At 49.5% G+C, this 25,000-nt stretch overlaps 1 protein-coding gene across 5 annotated transcripts in view; it reads right to left on the bottom strand.

Annotated features, from left to right (window-relative positions):
* Nucleotides 1-25,000, bottom strand: part of LOC139765289 (ubiquitin-conjugating enzyme E2 W) — a 166,089-nt gene that overhangs the window by 55,468 nt on the left and 85,621 nt on the right. The window contains exon 1 of one of the 5 annotated variants that reach the window (XM_071692664.1): nucleotides 24,806-24,972. The exons of the other annotated variants lie outside the window; for them this stretch is intronic. The gene's annotated coding sequence lies outside the window, so the exon portion shown is untranslated. Of the gene's footprint in view, nucleotides 1-24,805; nucleotides 24,973-25,000 lie in introns of those variants that run through there. 5 annotated transcript variants of the gene reach the window in all.

Genomic DNA, 25,000 nt, shown 5'->3' with positions numbered 1-25,000 from the left:
ATAACACCATCACCACCACGACTTGTGGAGCGAGCCGGACCAACAGATGGTAACTACCATCACCTGGGGGAGATGTTTAACTACCATCACCTGGGCGAGATGTTTAACTACCATCACCTGGGGGAGATGTTTAACTACCATCACCTGGGGGAGATGTTTAACTACCATCACCTGGGCGAGATGTTTAACTACCATCACCTGGGGGAGATGTTTAACTACCATCACCTGGGGGAGATGTTTAACTACCATCACCTGGGGGAGATGTTTAACTACCATCACCTGGGGGAGATGTTTAACTACCATCACCTGGGGGAGATGTTTAACTACCATCACCTGGGGGAGATGTTTAACTACCATCACCTGGGGAGATGTTTAACTACCATCACCTGGGGGAGATGTTTAACTACCATCACCTGGGGGAGATGTTTAACTACCATCACCTGGGGGAGATGTTTAACTACCATCACCTGGGGGAGATGTTTAACTACCATCACCTGGGGAGATGTTTAACTACCATCACCTGGGGGAGATGTTTAACTACCATCACCTGGGGGAGATGTTTAACTACCATCACCTGGGGAGATGTTTAACTACCATCACCTGGGGGAGATGTTTAACTACCATCACCTGGGGGAGATGTTTAACTACCATCACCTGGGGGAGATGTTTAACTACCATCACCTGGGGGAGATGTTTAACTACCATCACCTGGGGAGATGTTTAACTACCATCACCTGGGGAGATGTTTAACTACCATCACCTGGGGGAGATGTTTAACTACCATCACCTGGGGGAGATGTTTAACTACCATCACCTGGGGGAGATGTTTAACTACCATCACCTGGGGGAGATGTTTAACTACCATCGCCTGGGGGAGATGTTTAACTACCATCACCTGGGGAGATGTTTAACTACCATCACCTGGGGGAGATGTTTAACTGGGTCACAAGCCCACGCCAGGCAACATGTCCTCATGTGTATAAACACTGGTCTTCAACCACTTTACCACGTCCTCTGAACACACACACACACACACACACACACACAGTGTAGTGGTGTACGTGTGTGTTGAGCAGTAGTGGAAGTGTCTCACTAACACAGCTCACGTCATTCACGACCCATCAACACAACACTGATGCCACCTACAACACCACCACTACTACGTCTACAACACCACCACCACCACGTCTACAACACCACCACTACTACGTCTACAACACCACCACCACCACGTCTACAACACCACCACTACTACGTCTACATCACCACCACCACCACGTCTACAACACCACCACTACTACGTCTACAACACCACCACCACCACGTCTACAACACCACCACTACTACGTCTACATCACCACCACCACCACGTCTACAACACCACCACTACTACGTCTACAACACCACCACCACCACGTCTACAACACCACCACTACTACGTCTACAACACCACCACCACCGCGTCTACAACACCACCACTACTACGTCTACAACACCACCACCACCGCGTCTACAACACCACCACTACTACGTCTACAACACCACCACCACCACCACGTCTACAACACCACCACTACTACGTCTACAACACCACCACCACCACGTCTACAACACCACCACTACTACGTCTACAACACCACCACCACCACGTCTACAACACCACCACCACTACGTCTACAACACCACCACTACTACGTCTACAACACCACCACCACCACGTCTACAACACCACCACTACTACGTCTACAACACCACCACCACCACGTCTACAACACCACCACTACTACGTCTACAACACCACACCACCACGTCTACAACACCACCACTACTACGTCTACAACACCATCACCACCAGGTCTACAACACCACCACCAATACGTCTACAACACCACCACCACCACGTCTACAACACCACCACTACTACGTCTACAACACCACACCACCACGTCTACAACACCACCACTACTACGTCTACAACACCACCACCACCACGTCTACAACACCACCACCACTACGTCTACAACACCACCACCTACACCACCACCACTACGTCTACAACACCACCACCACCACGTCTACAACACCACCACTACTACGTCTACAACACCACACCACCACGTCTACAACACCACCACCACCACGTCTACAACACCACCACTACTACGTCTACAACACCACCACCACTACGTCTACAACACCACCACCACTACGTCTACAACACCACCACTACTACGTCTACAACACCACCACTACTACGTCTACAACACCACCACCACTACGTCTACAACACCACCACCACTACGTCTACAACACCATCACCACCACGTCTACAACACCACCACTACTACGTCTACAACACCACCACCACTACGTCTACAACACCACCACCACTACGTCTACAACACCACCACTACTACGTCTACAACACCACCACTACTACGTCTACAACACCACCACTACTACGTCTACAACACCACCACCACTACGTCTACAACACCACCACCACTACGTCTACAACACCATCACCTACACTTCACAACCGAGTGACCACTACAACATACAGTCGTCAACCAAGACATACGAAGATTCCTCACAGTGCACAACGGTTCAGTATACACAGACGCATGATACACTACTACACAATACATGGCTACAGTATACATGACTACAGCATACATCGCTGGAGTACAACACGATACATAATGCAGTGACGAACAGTTTCAGAATCAGTACTGCATGAGGACATGTGCTGGTGAGGCTGCATGACACACGCATCATGCACGGCGCGGGGTGGTGGAGCAAGACTGGGTAAAGACGGTAGTAAAGTATACGTCAGTGTTGCTACACCATGACTGATTACACACTGCATGACAGACCTGTGTGTGTGTGTGTGTGTGTGTGTGTGTGTGTATGTGTGTGTGTGTGTATGTGTGTGTGTGTGTGTGTGTGTGTGTGTGTGTGTGTGTGTGTGTGTGTGTGTGTGTGTGTGTGTGTGTTTCTGGCTGGAGGAGGAGGGGGGGAGGGCTCTTAACACGCTCTGTACCAATGTGAGGCGAGGAAGGTGGTATGTATAATGTTGCAATATTCTTACATGTATGTATAATGTTGCAATATTCTTACATGTATGTATAATGTTGCAATATTCTTACATGTATGTATAATGTTGCAATATTCTTACATGTATGTATAATGTTGCAATATTCTTACATGTATGTATAATGTTGCAATATTCTTACATGTATGTATAATGTTGCAATATTCTTACATGTATGTATAATGTTGCAATATTCTTACATGTATGTATAATGTTGCAATATTCTTACATGTATGTATAATGTTGCAATATTCTTACATGTATGTATAATGTTGCAATATTCTTACATATATGTATAATGTTGCAATATTCTTACATGTATGTATAATGTTGCAATATTCTTACATGTATGTATAATGTTGCAATATTCTTACATTGTGTATAATGCTGCAATATTCTTACATGTATGTATAATGTTGCAAAATTCATACATTGTGTATAATGTTGCAATATTCTTACATGTATGTATAATGTTGCAATATTCTTACATGTATGTATGTATGTATGATGTTATTACTTACAGTAACTAGGTCTTCATTCATTATACATGTTTACAGATCTGGTGAAGAAAACATTCCAAGTACAATGTTTGTGTACGAGTTTGTAAACAACGAAGACTGGAGTGGCTGCTTACATGTAGGTTATCAATGTTTGTGTTGATGATCATGTGGTTATGTATCTTACATGTAGGTTATCAATGTTTGTGTTGATGATCATGTGGTTATGTATCTTACATGTAGGTTATCAATGTTTGTGTTGATGATCATGTGGTTATGTATCTTACATGTAGGTTATCAATGTTTGTGTTGATGATCATGTGGTTATGTATCTTACATGATGGTTATCAATGTTTGTGTTGATGATCATGTGGTTATGTATCTTACATGTAGGTTATCAATGTTTGTGTTGATGATCATGTGGTTATGTATCTTACATGATGGTTATCAATGTTTGTGTTGATGATCATGTGTTTATGTATCTTACATGTAGGTTATCAAGGTTTGTGTTGATGATCATGTGGTTATGTATCTTACATGATGGTTATCAATGTTTGTGTTGATGATCATGTGGTTATGTATCTTACATGTAGGTTATCAATGTTTGTGTTGATGATCATGTGGTTATGTATCTTACATGATGGTTATCAATGTTTGTGTTGATGATCATGTGGTTATGTATCTTACATGTAGGTTATCAATGTTTGTGTTGATGATCATGTGGTTATGTATCTTACATGATGGTTATCAATGTTTGTGTTGATGATCATGTGGTTATGTATCTTACATGTAGGTTATCAATGTTTGTGTTGATGATCATGTGGTTATGTATCTTACATGATGGTTATCAATGTTTGTGTTGATGATCATGTGGTTATGTATCTTACATGTAGGTTATCAATGTTTGTGTTGATGATCATGTGGTTATGTATCTTACATGTAGGTTATCAATGTTTGTCATGATGATCATGTGGTTATGTATCTTACATGATGGTCAACACTGACAGTGTGTGTGTGGTCTTACACTGTGTGGTCAACACTGACAGTGTGTGTGTGTGGTCTTACACTGTGTGGTCAACACTGACAGTGTGTGTCTGGTCTTACACTGTGTGGTCAACACTGACAGTGTGTGTGTGGGCTTACACTGTGTGGTCAACACTGACAGTGTGTGTGTGGTCTTACACTGTGTGGTCAACACACTGTGTGGGTCAACACTGACTGTGTGTGTGTGGTCTTACACTGTGTGGTCAACACACTGTGTGGTCAACACTGACAGTGTGTGTGTGGTCTTACACTGTGTGGGTCAACACTGACAGTGTGTGTGTGTGGTCTTACACTGTGTGGTCAACACACTGTGTGGGTCAGCACTGACAGTGTGTGTGTGGTCTTACACTGTGTGGTCAACACTGACAGGATATCATGGTGTATAACTGTATGATTTATCAGGCTGTATTTCAATTAGTATGCAAGGTTTCTGTGAGATATATATATATATATATATATATATATATATATATATATATATATATATATATATATATATATATATATATATATATATTAGGTACAGTAGGGTTGAGGGTCAAGTCAATTGGGAGGTGAGTTTGAATGGAGAAAAACTGGAGGAAGTAAAGTGTTTTAGATATCTGGGAGTGGATCTGGCAGCGGATGGAACCATGGAAGCGGAAGTGGATCATAGGGTGGGGGAGGGGGCGAAAATTCTGGGAGCCTTGAAGAATGTGTGGAAGTCGAGAACGAGAGCATAAGAGGGTGTTTTGAAATGGTTTGGGCACATGGAGAGAATGAGTGAGGAAAGATTGACCAAGAGGATATATGTGTCGGAGGTGGAGGGAACGAGGAGAAGAGGGAGACCAAATTGGAGGTGGAAAGATGGAGTGAAAAAGATTTTGTGTGATCGGGGCCTGAACATGCAGGAGGGTGAAAGGAGGGCAAGGAATAGAGTGAATTGGAGCGATGTGGTATACCGGGGTTGACGTGCTGTCAGTGGATTGAATCAAGGCATGTGAAGCGTCTGGGGTAAACCATGGAAAGCTGTGTAGGTATGTATATTTGCGTGTGTGGACGTATGTATATACATGTGTATGGGGGTGGGTTGGGCCATTTCTTTCGTCTGTTTCCTTGCGCTACCTCGCTAACGCGGGAGACAGCGGCAAAAAAAAAAAAAAAAAAAAAAATATATAGAGTCATAAATGCGTATATTCCTATGGTTTATGTGTTTACATGTATATGATTGTATGGTTGTGTTTGTCAGTGTCTGATAACATGGTATGTTGTGTGTTTGTTGAATATATTGATTTGTCGGTGTAATCATTCTAGTTTGGTTTGTTATTTGCTGGTAAAGTGTATATTCCTCTGTGTACCTGCAGTACACAGGTCATGAACATAAACCCGGTGAGTGTAGTGGTGAGGCAGTGTGTGGCATGATCACTGTGTGGGTGTTGTCAGCTGCTGGACGGACTGCTGTCATGTTGGCTTCCTTCTCCACACTGCTCAACTCTGGCACTGTTTACTTGCCTGACACGACCCAGTGTGAGTCTGGGATATGGAAACATGAGTCGAGTGAGGAGGCTACGACACCTTCACATCTGTAACGACTGACCTCCGGGAATACAATAGTTCAGGCCATAGATAGGGTCTGGCCTCAGCCTCTGCAGCATCAACCTCGGGTCTGGCCTCAGCCTCCTGCAGCCTCAACCTCGGGTCTGGCCTCAGCCTCCTGCAGCCTGAACCTCGGGTCTGGCCTCAGCCTCCTGCAGCCTGAACCTCGGGTCTGGCCTCAGCCTCCTGCAGCCTCAACCTCGGGTCTGGCCTCACTCTTCGCCTGGACTTCTTCAAGGCAGGACCCAGCGTCAGGGTCGTACCCCGGCAGATCTTGCAGGAGGCAAGATGCTTCCCTCAGCTACCAGTAAGATCCCTCCACATGGAAGATCATATCACCACTCTGGCGACTGAAGTAAGAAACGTGGTCAACTGCTGACTGCACGAGGTCCTCTGTCTCACTGTGCTGCACGGGGTCATCTGGCACCACAGGGGTTAGCTGCCTCCCCTCACATGGCTGGGACGTTGGCCAGCACCGTCCACGCCCCGCCTCCACGACGGAGAAGAACGTCCTCTGCTCTCGTCACTGGACGTGTGTGTCCGGGACGTGGGTTGTGTTGCATGGTATCAATGTCATTTCATATATATCTGCCACAAGGTCCTCGTCCTGAGCCAGGCCACCGTGTGCCGTCATGAATGCCACCAACTGACCCGGTGGTGACTCACTTCATCTTCACGTAATAGTAAAACTTGTCAGATTTTTCTTTTTTTTCCTGTTTTTATTACTATTCGCTTCCTACAGTCGTTTACTCTGTGGTCTAACCCTCACTTTCCCCCTATGCACATTTATATATCGTACGTCAACATGATGGTTCCCTGGGCCTCTGTGTTTCCTGTGATCTACTTCGTTACACAAGTGACACTTTCTCGTTCACCACCTGGGCCTGGTTATACACCAGACCCTCTACTACACATGAACACCAACCTTTCCTCGCTTGTTGTGAAGGTTATACTGGACATGTGCCAGGATACGTTCATGTCATTTTCATGCACCACGTCACCCTCAGCTTCACCTGGCAACACTAATACAAAGATCATTCATATTTGCATGTTTCAAATCGCAGCCGTCATGTTGACGGAAAGCGACCTCAAAAGTAATCTGTGGTTGATCACTTGTCCCAAACGTTTCTCTAACTTCAGCATGATCAACAACCTCCTCATTTGTTGTTATAACTAAAAATATAGTTTCGTTCCGTACGTTTCAAGTGTCGTTGGATTTAGGTCACCAACCAGGACATCTAGGTAGAGTCCAGGTCCTGGGCTACAGGAACCTTCCTCTACCAGATCCTGGTGTGTTAACATCTCCTACAAGGACAGACACCTGCTCATAACAAAGTCCTTCCAATTGATCATACAATGTTACCTCTACCTCTAGTGGCGGGGCGGGGCGGGGCGGGGCGGGGAGGGGGGACTATTAACCAGTCTTGCTGTTATTTTCTCACAAAGTTTCTCATCAATTTCCCCCACAGTGAGGTTGACGACGGCTACAACACGTCTCAGTATGGGTTGTGAGTGAGCTTGGTGTGAGGTATCTCCCTCCGTGCACAGGGTCAGGGGCTCTGGGTCGGACTGACCCGGGAAACGTTTATACACGGAGTGGGTCGTGATGTGCTGGAGGCCAACCTGGTGCCAGGCATCACACACTGGCAGGGTTTTACCCCGGCAGCAAGCTACCTCCACCAGGGATGGCGACCATGTATTGACGGTAGCAGTGGCAACGTCAGCAGGGAGGGTTGTAGCTGGGATGAGTCAGGACTGAGACAGACAGATGACAGTGGTATGACGCATGATGCTCGTGTGTCAGGGTAACACACGTGAGACAACAGACAGACGGGTCGGAGGTGATCGGCAACATAGCGAGGGCAGGTCATCTGGAGGTCAGACAGGAAGTGCAGGTACGTAAGGAACGAGGCGCAGCTGCCGGTCACTTCCCGCGTAGTAGGGGTCACCGCACAGGTGGATGCAGGGAACAAGGCAGTGAGGGGCAATACCAGGACAGATCAGGTAGGGCAGCTTGGGTACCAGGCAGGTATGGGAAAGGTCAAACTATGTACGGCAGCTTTAGGTACCTTCCCAGGTGGGGGCAGGACCAGGGCAGGACAGGTGAGGTAGCGGTGTGTTGTGTCCACACTACACACACCCACATCAGTCATGTAAACAGTCACTCAAATATGAGAAGATCAAATGTTGGTGCACGCGGAACGTTCGTACCAGACCTTGTGGGTGGGAGACGTGCGTCATGGAAGAAAATGACGATATAACTGGCATTTCTAAATCTTGGTTAGATATTAGATATTGCCTTGACGGCTCGGCAACTTCTGTCTTAACTGTGATATGGAAAATCCAGCGGGCGGTGGTGTCTTGCTCTTCGTTAAAGCCTGTGTTAATCTCGTACGATGGGGAAAAAAATATTTGGTAACGATAAAATCAACTCCATTTTTGTTGATATTAAAGATAATCTTCGCAAGAAAATAATACAAGGATGAGTCGATAGGACTCCCACCAGCACAGACCCCAGGGTTACACCAAACACTAGGATCAGACTTGGATCAATTATCAGATTGCAGTACAAGTGACCAACAGCAGATGTGCAGTACAAGTGACCACCAGCAGATGTGTAGTACAAGTGACCACGAGCAGATGTGCAGTACAAGTGACCAACAGCAGATGTGCAGTACAAGTGACCACCAGCAGATGTGCAGTACAAGTGACCACCAGCAGATGTGCAGTACAAGTGACCACCAGCAGATGTGCAGTACAAGTGACCACCAGCAGATGTGCGGTACAAGTGACCACATGTGAGGTAACCATCAACATATTATTCTCAACATGGTTATCCACAAAATCGTTCCTGGTTGATAAATCTTGATTTCTGATGACACAATAAACAAGTATGATGGAAGCTAACCAGATGATGGACGTGTTATGTATTCAGATGTTAACCAGATGATGGACGTGTTATGTATTCAGATGTTAACCAGATGATGGACGTGTTATGTATTCAGATGTTAACCAATCATTTGATAAAGTTGCACATGAAAGGTTACCAGCACAAGTGAAGTCACGTGGTATACGTGTGGTTATCCTACGATGGTTTGGAAACTGACGTGAAGATAACAGTGATCAATGGTTGCGCTTGTGACTGGTTGGACGTAAGAAGTGGTGTGCACCACGTCACCCCAAACTTCACAATATTTACCAAGCTTCACCACAATATTCACCCAAACTTCACAATATTTACCCAAGCTTCACCACAATATTCACCCAAACTTCACAATATTTACCCAAGCTTCACCACAATATTCACCCAAACTTCACAATATTTACCCAAGCTTCACCACAATATTCACCCAAGCTTCACCACAATATTCACCCAAACTTCACAATATTTACCCAAGCTTCACCACAATATTTACCCAAGCTTCACCACAATATTTACCCAAGCTTCACCACAATATTACCCAAGCTTCACCACAATATTTACCCAAGCTTCACCACAATATTCACCCAAACTTCACACAATATTACCCAACTTCACCACAATATTCACCCAAGCTTCACCACAATATTTACCCAAGCTTCACAATATTTACCCAAGCTTCACCACAATATTTACCCAAGCTTCACCACAATATTTACCCAAGCTTCACCACAATATTTACCCAAGCTTCACCACAATATTTACCCAAGCTTTACCACAATATTCACCCAAACTTCACAATATTTACCCAAGCTTCATCACAATATTTACCCAAACTTCACAATTTTACCCAGGCTTCACCACAATATTTACCCAAGCTTCACCACAATATTTACCCAAGCTTCACCACAATATTTACCCAAGCTTCACCACAATATTTACCCAAGCTTCACCACAATATTACCCAAGCTTCACCACAATATTTACCCAAGCTTCACCACAATATTTACCCAAACTTCACCACAATATTCACCCAAGCTTCACCACAATATTTACCCAAACTTCACCACAATATTTACCCAAGCTTCACCACAATATTTACCCAAGCTTCACCACAATATTTACCCAAACTTCATCACAATATTTACCCAAGCTTCACCACAATATTTACCCAAGCTTCACCACAATATTTACCCAAGCTTCACCACAATATTTACCCAAAGCTTCACCACAATATTTACCCAAGCTTCACCACAATATTTACCCAAGCTTCACCACAATATTTACCCAAGCTTCACCACATATTTACCCAAGCTTCCAACAATATTTACCCAAGCTTCACAATATTTACCCAAGCTTCACCACAATATTTACCCAAGCTTCACACAATATTTACCCAAGCTTCACCACAATATTTACCCAAGCTTCACCACAATATTTACCCAAGCTTCACCACAATATTTACCCAAACTTCACCACAATATTTACCCAAGCTTCACCACAATATTTACCCAAAGCTTCACCACAATATTTACCCAAACTTCACCACAATATTTACCCAAGCTTCACCACAATATTTACCCAAGCTTCACCACAATATTTACCCAAGCTTCACCACAATATTTACCCAAGCTTCACCACAATATTACCCAAGCTTCACCACAATATTACCCAAGCTTCACCACAATATTACCCAAGCTTCACCACAATATTACCCAAGCTTCACCACAATATTACCCAAGCTTCACCACAATATTCACCCAAACTTCACAATATTTACCAAGCTTCACCACAATATTCACCCAAACTTCACAATATTTACCAAGCTTCACCACAATATTTACCCAAGCTTCACCACAATATTTACCCAAGCTTCACCACAATATTTACCCAAGCTTCACCACAATATTTACCCAAGCTTCACCACAATATTACCCAAGCTTCACCACAATATTACCCAAGCTTCACCACAATATTACCCAAGCTTCACCACAATATTACCCAAGCTTCACCACAATATTACCCAAGCTTCACCACAATATTTACCCAAACTTCACAATATTTACCCAAGCTTCACCACAATATTTACCCAAGCTTCACCACAATATTTACCCAAGCTTCACCACAATATTTACCCAAGCTTCACCACAATATTTACCCAAGCTTCACCACAATATTCACCCAAACTTCACAATATTTACCCAAGCTTCACCACAATATTCACCCAAACTTCACAATATTTACCCAAGCTTCACCACAATATTCACCCAAACTTCACCACAATATTTACCCAAGCTTCACCACAATATTTACCCAAGCTTCACCACAATATTTACCCAAGCTTCACCACAATATTTACCCAAGCTTCACCACAATATTCACCCAAACTTCACAATATTTACCCAAGCTTCACCACAATATTCACCCAAGCTTCACCACAATATTTGCCCAAGCTTCACCACAATATTACCCAAGCTTCACCACAATATTACCCAAGCTTCACCACAATATTACCCAAGCTTCACCACAATATTCACCAAACTTCACCACAATATTCACCCAAACTTCACAATATTTACCCAAGCTTCACCACAATATTCACCCAAGCTTCACCACAATATTCACCCAAACTTCACAATATTTACCCAAGCTTCACCACAATATTTACCCAAGCTTCACCACAATATTTACCCAAGCTTCACCACAATATTTGCCCAAGCTTCACCACAATATTACCCAAGCTTCACCACAATATTTACCCAAGCTTCACCACAATATTACCCAAGCTTCACCACAATATTACCCAAGCTTCACCACAATATTACCCAAGCTTCACCACAATATTACCCAAGCTTCACCACAATATTTGCCCAAGCTTCACCACAATATTCACCCAAACTTCACAATATTTACCCAAGCTTCACCACATTACAGCAAGCTACTGGTGTTGCAGGACACACAAGCTGCTGGTGTTGCAGGCCACATACAGCAAGCTACTGGTGTTGCAGGCCACATACAGCAAGCTACTGGTGTTGCAGGCCACATACAGCAAGCTACTGGTGTTGCAGGCCACATACAGCAAGCTACTGGTGTTGCAGGCCACATACAGCAAGCTACTGGTGTTGCAGGCCACATACAGCAAGCTACTGGTGTTGCAGGACACACAAGCTGCTGGTGTTGCAGGCCACATACAGCAAGCTACTGGTGTTGCAGGCCACATACAGCAAGCTACTGGTGTTGCAGGCCACATACAGCAAGCTACTGGTGTTGCAGGCCACATACAGCAAGCTACTGGTGTTGCAGGCCACATTACAGCAAGCTACTGGTGTTGCAGGCCACATACAGCAAGCTACTGGTGTTGCAGGCCACATACAGCAAGCTACTGGTGTTGCAGGCCACATACAGCAAGCTACTGGTGTTGCAGGCCACATACAGCAAGCTACTGGTGTTGCAGGCCACATACAGCAAGCTACTGGTGTTGCAGGCCACATACAGCAAGCTACTGGTGTTGCAGGACACACAAGCTGCTGGTGTTGCAGGCCACATACAGCAAGCTACTGGTGTTGCAGGCCACATACAGCAAGCTACTGGTGTTGCAGGACACACAAGCTGCTGGTGTTGCAGGCCACATACAGCAAGCTACTGGTGTTGCAGGCCACATACAGCAAGCTACTGGTGTTGCAGGCCACATACAGCAAGCTACTGGTGTTGCAGGCCACATACAGCAAGCTACTGGTGTTGCAGGCCACATACAGCAAGCTACTGGTGTTGCAGGCCACATACAGCAAGCTACTGGTGTTGCAGGCCACATACAGCAAGCTACTGGTGTTGCAGGCCACATACAGCAAGCTACTGGTGTTGCAGGCCACATACAGCAAGCTACTGGTGTTGCAGGCCACATACAGCAAGCTACTGGTGTTGCAGGCCACATACAGCAAGCTACTGGTGTTGCAGGCCACATACAGCAAGCTACTGGTGTTGCAGGCCACATACAGCAAGCTACTGGTGTTGCAGGCCACATACAGCAAGCTACTGGTGTTGCAGGCCACATACAGCAAGCTACTGGTGTTGCAGGCCACATACAGCAAGCTACTGGTGTTGCAGGCCACATACAGCAAGCTACTGGTGTTGCAGGCCACATACAGCAAGCTACTGGTGTTGCAGGACACACAAGCTGCTGGTGTTGCAGGCCACATACAGCAAGCTACTGGTGTTGCAGGCCACATACAGCAAGCTACTGGTGTTGCAGGCCACATACAGCAAGCTACTGGTGTTGCAGGCCACATACAGCAAGCTACTGGTGTTGCAGGACACACAAGCTGCTGGTGTTGCAGGCCACATACAGCAAGCTACTGGTGTTGCAGGCCACATACAGCAAGCTACTGGTGTTGCAGGACACACAAGCTGCTGGTGTTGCAGGCCACATACAGCAAGCTACTGGTGTTGCAGGCCACATACAGCAAGCTACTGGTGTTGCAGGCCACATACAGCAAGCTACTGGTGTTGCAGGCCACATACAGCAAGCTACTGGTGTTGCAGGCCACATACAGCAAGCTACTGGTGTTGCAGGCCACATACAGCAAGCTACTGGTGTTGCAGGCCACATACAGCAAGCTACTGGTGTTGCAGGCCACATACAGCAAGCTACTGGTGTTGCAGGCCACATACAGCAAGCTACTGGTGTTGCAGGCCACATACAGCAAGCTACTGGTGTTGCAGGCCACATACAGCAAGCTACTGGTGTTGCAGGCCACATACAGCAAGCTACTGGTGTTGCAGGCCACATACAGCAAGCTACTGGTGTTGCAGGCCACATACAGCAAGCTACTGGTGTTGCAGGACACACAAGCTGCTGGTGTTGCAGGCCACATACAGCAAGCTACTGGTGTTGCAGGCCACATACAGCAAGCTACTGGTGTTGCAGGCCACATACAGCAAGCTACTGGTGTTGCAGGCCACATACAGCAAGCTACTGGTGTTGCAGGCCACATACAGCAAGCTACTGGTGTTGCAGGCCACATACAGCAAGCTACTGGTGTTGCAGGCCACATACAGCAAGCTACTGGTGTTGCAGGCCACATACAGCAAGCTACTGGTGTTGCAGGCCACATACAGCAAGCTACTGGTGTTGCAGGCCACATACAGCAAGCTACTGGTGTTGCAGGCCACATACAGCAAGCTACTGGTGTTGCAGGCCACATACAGCAAGCTACTGGTGTTGCAGGCCACATACAGCAAGCTACTGGTGTTGCAGGCCACATACAGCAAGCTACTGGTGTTGCAGGCCACATACAGCAAGCTACTGGTGTTGCAGGCCACATACAGCAAGCTACTGGTGTTGCAGGCCACATACAGCAAGCTACTGGTGTTGCAGGCCACATACAGCAAGCTACTGGTGTTGCAGGCCACATACAGCAAGCTACTGGTGTTGCAGGCCACATACAGCAAGCTACTGGTGTTGCAGGCCACATACAGCAAGCTACTGGTGTTGCAGGCCACATACAGCAAGCTACTGGTGTTGCAGGCCACATACAGCAAGCTACTGGTGTTGCAGGCCACATACAGCAAGCTACTGGTGTTGCAGGCCACATACAGCAAGCTACTGGTGTTGCAGGCCACATACAGCAAGCTACTGGTGTTGCAGGCCACATACAGCAAGCTACTGGTGTTGCAGGCCACATACAGCAAGCTACTGGTGTTGCAGGCCACATACAGCAAGCTACTGGTGTTGCAGGCCACATACAGCAAGCTACTGGTGTTGCAGGCCACATACAGCAAGCTACTGGTGTTGCAGGCCACATACAGCAAGCTACTGGTGTTGCAGGCCACATACAGCAAGCTACTGGTGTTGCAGGCCACATACAGCAAGCTACTGGTGTTGCAGGCCACATACAGCAAGCTACTGGTGTTGCAGGACACACAAGCTGCTGGTGTTGCAGGCCACATACAGCAAGCTACTGGTGTTGCAGGCCACATACAGCAAGCTACTGGTGTTGCAGGCCACATACAGCAAGCTACTGGTGTTGCAGGACACACAAGCTGCTGGTGTTGCAGGCCACATACAGCAAGCTACTGGTGTTGCAGGCCACATACAGCAAGCTACTGGTGTTGCAGGACACACAAGCTGCTGGTGTTGCAGGCCACATACAGCAAGCTACTGGTGTTGCAGGCCACATACAGCAAGCTACTGGTGTTGCAGGCCACATACAGCAAGCTACTGGTGTTGCAGGACACACAAGCTGCTGGTGTTGCAGGCCACATACAGCAAGCTACTGGTGTTGCAGGCCACATACAGCAAGCTACTGGTGTTGCAGGACACACAAGCTGCTGGTGTTGCAGGCCACATACAGCAAGCTACTGGTGTTGCAGGACACACAAGCTGCTGGTGTTGCAGGCCACATACAGCAAGCTACTGGTGTTGCAGGCCACATACAGCAAGCTACTGGTGTTGCAGGCCACATACAGCAAGCTGCTGGTGTTGCAGGCCACATACAGCAAGCTACTGGTGTTGCAGGCCACATACAGCAAGCTACTGGTGTTGCAGGCCACATACAGCAAGCTACTGGTGTTGCAGGCCACATACAGCAAGCTACTGGTGTTGCAGGCCACATACAGCAAGCTACTGGTGTTGCAGGCCACATACAGCAAGCTACTGGTGTTGCAGGACACACAAGCTGCTGGTGTTGCAGGCCACATACAGCAAGCTACTGGTGTTGCAGGCCACATACAGCAAGCTACTGGTGTTGCAGGCCACATACAGCAAGCTACTGGTGTTGCAGGCCACATACAGCAAGCTACTGGTGTTGCAGGCCACATACAGCAAGCTACTGGTGTTGCAGGCCACATACAGCAAGCTACTGGTGTTGCAGGACACACAAGCTGCTGGTGTTGCAGGCCACATACAGCAAGCTACTGGTGTTGCAGGCCACATACAGCAAGCTACTGGTGTTGCAGGCCACATACAGCAAGCTACTGGTGTTGCAGGCCACATACAGCAAGCTACTGGTGTTGCAGGCCACATACAGCAAGCTACTGGTGTTGCAGGCCACATACAGCAAGCTACTGGTGTTGCAGGCCACATACAGCAAGCTACTGGTGTTGCAGGACACACAAGCTGCTGGTGTTGCAGGCCACATACAGCAAGCTACTGGTGTTGCAGGACACACAAGTGTTGGTGTTGCAGGCCACATACAGCAAGCTACTGGTGTTGCAGGCCACATACAGCAAGCTACTGGTGTTGCAGGCCACATACAGCAAGCTACTGGTGTTGCAGGCCACATACAGCAAGCTACTGGTGTTGCAGGACACACAAGTGTTGGTGTTGCAGGCCACATACAGCAAGCTACTGGTGTTGCAGGCCACATACAGCAAGCTACTGGTGTTGCAGGACACACAAGCTGCTGGTGTTGCAGGCCACATACAGCAAGCTACTGGTGTTGCAGGCCACATACAGCAAGCTACTGGTGTTGCAGGCCACATACAGCAAGCTACTGGTGTTGCAGGCCACATACAGCAAGCTACTGGTGTTGCAGGACACACAAGCTGCTGGTGTTGCAGGCCACATACAGCAAGCTACTGGTGTTGCAGGACACACAAGCTGCTGGTGTTGCAGGCCACATACAGCAAGCTACTGGTGTTGCAGGCCACATACAGCAAGCTACTGGTGTTGCAGGCCACATACAGCAAGCTACTGGTGTTGCAGGCCACATACAGCAAGCTACTGGTGTTGCAGGACACACAAGCTGCTGGTGTTGCAGGCCACATACAGCAAGCTACTGGTGTTGCAGGCCACATACAGCAAGCTACTGGTGTTGCAGGCCACATACAGCAAGCTACTGGTGTTGCAGGACACACAAGCTACTGGTGTTGCAGGCCACATACAGCAAGCTACTGGTGTTGCAGGCCACATACAGCAAGCTACTGGTGTTGCAGGCCACATACAGCAAGCTACTGGTGTTGCAGGCCACATACAGCAAGCTACTGGTGTTGCAGGCCACATACAGCAAGCTACTGGTGTTGCAGGCCACATACAGCAAGCTACTGGTGTTGCAGGACACACAAGCTGCTGGTGTTGCAGGCCACATACAGCAAGCTACTGGTGTTGCAGGACACACAAGCTGCTGGTGTTGCAGGCCACATACAGCAAGCTACTGGTGTTGCAGGCCACATACAGCAAGCTACTGGTGTTGCAGGCCACATACAGCAAGCTACTGGTGTTGCAGGCCACATACAGCAAGCTACTGGTGTTGCAGGCCACATACAGCAAGCTACTGGTGTTGCAGGCCACATACAGCAAGCTACTGGTGTTGCAGGCCACATACAGCAAGCTACTGGTGTTGCAGGCCACATACAGCAAGCTACTGGTGTTGCAGGCCACATACAGCAAGCTACTGGTGTTGCAGGACACACAAGCTGCTGGTGTTGCAGGCCACATACAGCAAGCTGCTGGTGTTGCAGGCCACATACAGCAAGCTACTGGTGTTGCAGGCCACATACAGCAAGCTACTGGTGTTGCAGGACACACAAGCTGCTGGTGTTGCAGGCCACATACAGCAAGCTACTGGTGTTGCAGGACACACAAGCTGCTGGTGTTGCAGGCCACATACAGCAAGCTACTGGTGTTGCAGGCCACATACAGCAAGCTACTGGTGTTGCAGGACACACAAGCTGCTGGTGTTGCAGGCCACATACAGCAAGCTACTGGTGTTGCAGGCCACATACAGCAAGCTACTGGTGTTGCAGGACACACAAGCTGCTGGTGTTGCAGGCCACATACAGCAAGCTACTGGTGTTGCAGGACACACAAGCTGCTGGTGTTGCAGGCCACATACAGCAAGCTACTGGTGTTGCAGGACACACAAGCTGCTGGTGTTGCAGGCCACATACAGCAAGCTACTGGTGTTGCAGGACACACAAGCTGCTGGTGTTGCAGGCCACATACAGCAAGCTACTGGTGTTGCAGGACACACAAGCTGCTGGTGTTGCAGGCCACATACAGCAAGCTACTGGTGTTGCAGGCCACATACAGCAAGCTACTGGTGTTGCAGGCCACATACAGCAAGCTACTGGTGTTGCAGGACACACAAGCTGCTGGTGTTGCAGGCCACATACAGCAAGCTACTGGTGTTGCAGGCCACATACAGCAAGCTACTGGTGTTGCAGGCCACATACAGCAAGCTACTGGTGTTGCAGGACACACAAGCTGCTGGTGTTGCAGGCCACATACAGCAAGCTACTGGTGTTGCAGGCCACATACAGCAAGCTACTGGTGTTGCAGGCCACATACAGCAAGCTACTGGTGTTGCAGGACACACAAGCTGCTGGTGTTGCAGGCCACATACAGCAAGCTACTGGTGTTGCAGGCCACATACAGCAAGCTACTGGTGTTGCAGGACACACAAGCTGCTGGTGTTGCAGGCCACATACAGCAAGCTACTGGTGTTGCAGGACACACAAGTGTTGGTGTTGCAGGCCACATACAGCAAGCTACTGGTGTTGCAGGACACACAAGCTGCTGGTGTTGCAGGCCACATACAGCAAGCTACTGGTGTTGCAGGACACACAAGCTGCTGGTGTTGCAGGCCACATACAGCAAGCTACTGGTGTTGCAGGACACACAAGCTGCTGGTGTTGCAGGCCACATACAGCAAGCTACTGGTGTTGCAGGCCACATACAGCAAGCTACTGGTGTTGCAGGACACACAAGCTGCTGGTGTTGCAGGCCACATACAGCAAGCTACTGGTGTTGCAGGCCACATACAGCAAGCTACTGGTGTTGCAGGCCACATACAGCAAGCTACTGGTGTTGCAGGACACACAAGCTGCTGGTGTTGCAGGCCACATACAGCAAGCTACTGGTGTTGCAGGCCACATACAGCAAGCTACTGGTGTTGCAGGACACACAAGCTGCTGGTGTTGCAGGCCACATACAGCAAGCTACTGGTGTTGCAGGCCACATACAGCAAGCTACTGGTGTTGCAGGACACACAAGCTGCTGGTGTTGCAGGCCACATACAGCAAGCTACTGGTGTTGCAGGACACACAAGCTGCTGGTGTTGCAGGCCACATACAGCAAGCTACTGGTGTTGCAGGACACACAAGCTGCTGGTGTTGCAGGCCACATACAGCAAGCTACTGGTGTTGCAGGACACACAAGCTGCTGGTGTTGCAGGCCACATACAGCAAGCTACTGGTGTTGCAGGACACACAAGCTGCTGGTGTTGCAGGCCACATACAGCAAGCTACTGGTGTTGCAGGACACACAAGCTGCTGGTGTTGCAGGCCACATACAGCAAGCTACTGGTGTTGCAGGCCACATACAGCAAGCTACTGGTGTTGCAGGCCACATACAGCAAGCTACTGGTGTTGCAGGACACACAAGCTGCTGGTGTTGCAGGCCACATACAGCAAGCTACTGGTGTTGCAGGCCACATACAGCAAGCTACTGGTGTTGCAGGCCACATACAGCAAGCTACTGGTGTTGCAGGCCACATACAGCAAGCTACTGGTGTTGCAGGCCACATACAGCAAGCTACTGGTGTTGCAGGCCACATTACAGCAAGCTACTGGTGTTGCAGGCCACATACAGCAAGCTACTGGTGTTGCAGGACACACAAGCTGCTGGTGTTGCAGGCCACATACAGCAAGCTACTGGTGTTGCAGGCCACATACAGCAAGCTACTGGTGTTGCAGGACACACAAGCTGCTGGTGTTGCAGGCCACATACAGCAAGCTACTGGTGTTGCAGGACACACAAGCTGCTGGTGTTGCAGGCCACATACAGCAAGCTACTGGTGTTGCAGGACACACAAGCTGTGGTGTTGCAGGCCACATACAGCAAGCTACTGGTGTTGCAGGCCACATACAGCAAGCTACTGGTGTTGCAGGCCACATACAGCAAGCTACTGGTGTTGCAGGCACATACAGCAAGCTACTGGTGTTGCAGGCACATACAGCAAGCTACTGGTGTTGCAGGCCACATTACAGCAAGCTACTGGTGTTGCAGGCCACATTACAGCAAGCTACTGGTGTTGCAGGCCACATACAGCAAGCTACTGGTGTTGCAGGCCACATACAGCAAGCTACTGGTGTTGCAGGCCACATACAGCAAGCTACTGGTGTTGCAGGCCACATACAGCAAGCTACTGGTGTTGCAGGACACACAAGCTGTTGGTGTTGCAGGCCACATACAGCAAGCTACTGGTGTTGCAGGCCACATACAGCAAGCTACTGGTGTTGCAGGACACACAAGCTGTTGGTGTTGCAGGACACACAAGCTGCTGGTGTTGCAGGCCGGCCACATACAGCAAGCTGGTGGTGGTCCACACCATGTACACAGCATCACACGTCTTACTTACTATGAATGATCTTTATCAACCACGTTTGAATCATCAAACTTTGATGACCTTATGACCTTTTATGACCTTATGACCTTTTACGACCTTATGACCTTTTATGACCTTATGACACCTTTATGACCTTACCATTCATTCATTATCAGAATAATAATTATGATTAACGTAGTCATATGAACACTGTTCTTCACCTGCCTGGCCGGGGGGGGGGGGGTCACAGGGGCTGGTCATACGTCAGCAGCAGACCCCCGGCCCTCCCTCACCCCCCCCCCCCGGCCCTCCCTCCCCCCCCCCCGGCCCTCCCTCACCCCCCCCGGCCCTCCCTCACCCCCCCCCCCCCCCCCCCCGGCCGTACCGGGTCTTCGTCCCACAGTGACGTCATCACCAGCAACCACAAGGGCTTCAGTGTTTTCCTTCATCTGTGTCACCAGCACTTGTCTTGCCCCGGCTCCTTACCGGGTGTATATATACACCACGTCTCTACACACACACACACACACACACACACACACACACACACACACACAGTACCTGGGGCATGTAGCCATCATGGAGCAGCCCTGGTAGGGTCTGGGTATGAGCCGACTCCCAACTCCTGGATTCGAACCCATACGTAGCCGACCCCTCGCTGCCCCGCCCTGACTCGTGTTACTAATGACAGTGTAGTGACGTTAGCATGAGAGATCATCATAACCTGATGGTTGATAATGACCAAGTAAGGTCACCATGGAGGCACCATAACCATGGTCTACGTCACACCTCTTCATCAAGACATTAATGACCCAACCAGGCCAATGGGCTGCCAAGCATTCTCTAACTACACACTTTCCTGCAGGCTGAGGTCAAGCCAATAACCTTCTTCCATTTAATATCTACACAGAGTGACACATGGGTACACACACACACACATGTACGTGATCACATACATAGTGAATGTGATGTTAATATGGTTACCACATTGTTAACAACATAACCAGTCATGTGGCTCTCAGGTCGTCCACATAATGTAAGGCTCCGGACATCCACACTAACAATGTGGCACACATCCTAACACACTACGTGAATATCTACACCCACTCTGTGTGGCACCTGGTGTAACCCCACCATAACTTACAGATACACCCACTCTGTGTGTCACCTGGTGTAACCCCACCATAACTTACAGATACACCCACTCTGTGTGTCACCTGGTGTAACCCCACCATAACTTACAGATACACCCACTCTGTGTGTCACCTGGTGTAACCCCACCATAACTTACAGATACACCCACTCTGTGTGTCACCTGGTGTAACCTCCACCATAACTTACAGATACACCCACTCTGTGTGTCACCTGGTGTAACCTCCACCATAACAGTACAGTGAGGGGTTGAGGAGGAGGCATGGCAGGGAGGAGTGTGTGGGATGACCCACCCTCAACCCTGCATGTAGAACAGCTGGATGACCCACCCTCAACCCCGCATGTAGAACAGCTGGATGATCCACCCTCAACCCCGCATGTAGAACAGCTGGATGACCCACCCTCAACCCCGCATGTAGAACAGCTGGATGATCCACCCTCAACCCCGCATGTAGAACAGCTGGATGACCCACCCTCAACCCTGCATGTAGAACAGCTGGATGACCCACCCTCAACCCCGCATGTAGAACAGCTGGATGACCCACCCTCAACCCTGCATGTAGAACAGCTGGATGACCCACCCTCAACCCTGCATGTAGAACAGCTGGATGATCCACCCTCAACCCTGCATGTAGAACAGCTGGATGACCCACCCTCAACCCCGCATGTAGAACAGCTAGATGACCCACCCTCAACCCTGCATGTAGAACAGCTGGATGACCCACCCTCAACCCCGCATGTAGAACAGCTGGATGACCCACCCTCAACCCCGCATGTAGAACAGCTGGATGACCCACCCTCAACCCCGCATGTAGAACAGCTGGATGATCCACCCTCAACCCTGCATGTAGAACAGCTGGATGACCCACCCTCAACCCCGCATGTAGAACAGCTGGATGATCCACCCTCAACCCCGCATGTAGAACAGCTGGATGACCCACCCTCAACCCCGCATGTAGAACAGCTGGATGACCCACCCTCAACCCCGCACGTAGAACAGCTGGATGACCCACCCTCAACCCCGCATGTAGAACAACTGGATGATCCACCCTCAACCCCGCATGTAGAACACCTGGATGACCCACCCTCAACCCCGCACGTAGAACAGCTGGATGACCCACCCTCAACCCTGCATGTAGAACAGCTGGATGACCCACCCTCAACCCCGCATGTAGAACAGCTGGATGACCCACCCTCAACCCTGCATGTAGAACAGCTGGATGACCCACCCTCAACCCCGCATGTAGAACAGCTGGATGACCCACCCTCAACCCTGCATGTAGAACAGCTGGATGACCCACCCTCAACCCTGCATGTAGAACAGCTGGATGACCCACCCTCAACCCCGCATGTAGAACAGCTGGATGACCCACCCTCAACCCTGCATGTAGAACAGCTGGATGACCCACCCTCAACCCCGCATGTAGAACAGCTGGATGACCCACCCTCAACCCTGCATGTAGAACAGCTGGATGACCCACCCTCAACCCCGCATGTAGAACAGCTGGATGACCCACCCTCAACCCCGCATGTAGAACAGCTGGATGACCCACCCTCAACCCCGCATGTAGAACAGCTGGATGACCCACCCTCAACATGTGTAACACCTTCTGCAGGTGTTGAATATTATTGTAAGACCACATACACCCTCACCATGCATGTGAGGAGCACCTCCACCGTGGCGGGCCCCAGCCCAGGGCCTGTATGACAGCAGGGTTGGCGGGGTTCGATCCCCGGCCATCATGATGAGCCCAGGATAAACGTGATCCAGGCTGCCAGAGGAAGGCCCCCCCCCCCCAGCCTAGCTGGCCGCTTCATCATCATGATCTCCCCAGCACACACCCTCCCCCCCCCCTTCCCCTCACACACCATCCCCTTCCCCTCTCTCCCACACCTTCCCCTCACACACCATCCCCTTCCCCTCTCTCCCACACCTTCCCCTCACACACCATCCCCTTCCCCTCTCTCCTCCTCCCACACCTTCCCCCCTTCCCCTCACACACCATCCCCTTCCCCTCTCTCCTCCTCCCACACCTTCCCCCTTCCCCTCACACACCATCCCCTTCCCCTCTCTCCTCCTCCCACACCTTCCCCCTTCCCCTCACACACCATCCCCTTCCCCGCTCTCCTCCTCCCACACCTTCCCCTTCCCCTCTCTCCTCCTCCCACACCTTCCCCTCTCTTCCTCCCACACCCTCCTTCCTACAGTGTTGTCAGTACTACGGGACGTACGTGTGGTGGCAGAGGCTCCGCCAGGTTGGCTGGGTGTGGTGTGAGGTTCGGTCATAGGTCAGACCACGGAGCAACATGACCACCTACCTCAACCCGGCAACACCAGCCTCCTACGCACGTCACCTGCTCCTCCTGCTATACCCAGCAACACGTCACCTGCTCCTGCTCCTGCTACACCCAGCAACACGTCACCTGCTCCTCCTGCTACACCCAGCAACACGTCACCTGCTCCTGCTCCTGCTACACCCAGCAACACGTCACCTGCTCCTCCTGCTACACCCAGGAACACGTCACCTGCTCCTGCTACACCCAGCAACACGTCACCTGCTCCTGCTCCTGCTACACCCAGCAACACGTCACCTGCTCCTGCTGCTCCTGCTACACCCAGCAACACGTCACCTGCTCCTGCTGCTCCTGCTACACCCAGGAACACGTCACCTGCTCCTGCTCCTGCTACTACACCCAGCAACACGTCACCTGCTGGCTGCTCCTGCTGCTACACCCAGCAACACGTCACTTGCTCCTGCTACACCCAGCAACACGTCACCTGCTCCTGCTCCTGCTACACCCAGGAACACGTCACCTGCTCCTGCTACACCCAGCAACACGTCACCTGCTCCTGCTACACCCAGCAACACGTCACCTGCTCCTGCTACAGCCAGGAACACGTCACCTGCTGGCTGCTGTAGCTACAGCCAGGAACACGTCACCTGCTGGCTGCCACTATAAACACCTCATCCCAGTTTGATGGTAAACATGAGACATCGTGGATCCACAAGTTCATTTTCCTTCATGTCTGATATTGTCATGATGGAGAGTTAGGCCGGGGCGGCAGTGTGCCTCCCACCTGCTCTACCAACGTTGTAGTTATACAAACCCCGGCGCTCAACACGCTACCCTCCTCACGCTGTAGTGTAAGCACCTCACCCACACCGGTACTTTAACTGCCCGAGCACCTGTTACATACCTGATGCGTACCGGTGTTTAAATTCCTCTGGCGCCAGTTAAATGTTTGATGTATAACGTCATTTATATTGCTGGGGCGGTGATTAAATGCCTCCTGAACGCCGGCGTTTAATTTCTGGCGGCCCGCTGTTCAATGGGCCAAGCCTGGGGCGTCAGCCAACATGCACCCAGGGGTTTACACCTGAGGCGTACGACC

This window comes from Panulirus ornatus, chromosome 53, assembly GCF_036320965.1.
Source record: "Panulirus ornatus isolate Po-2019 chromosome 53, ASM3632096v1, whole genome shotgun sequence".
NCBI lineage: Eukaryota > Metazoa > Arthropoda > Malacostraca > Decapoda > Palinuridae > Panulirus > Panulirus ornatus.
This window is presented reverse-complemented; position numbering and strand designations above follow the sequence as displayed.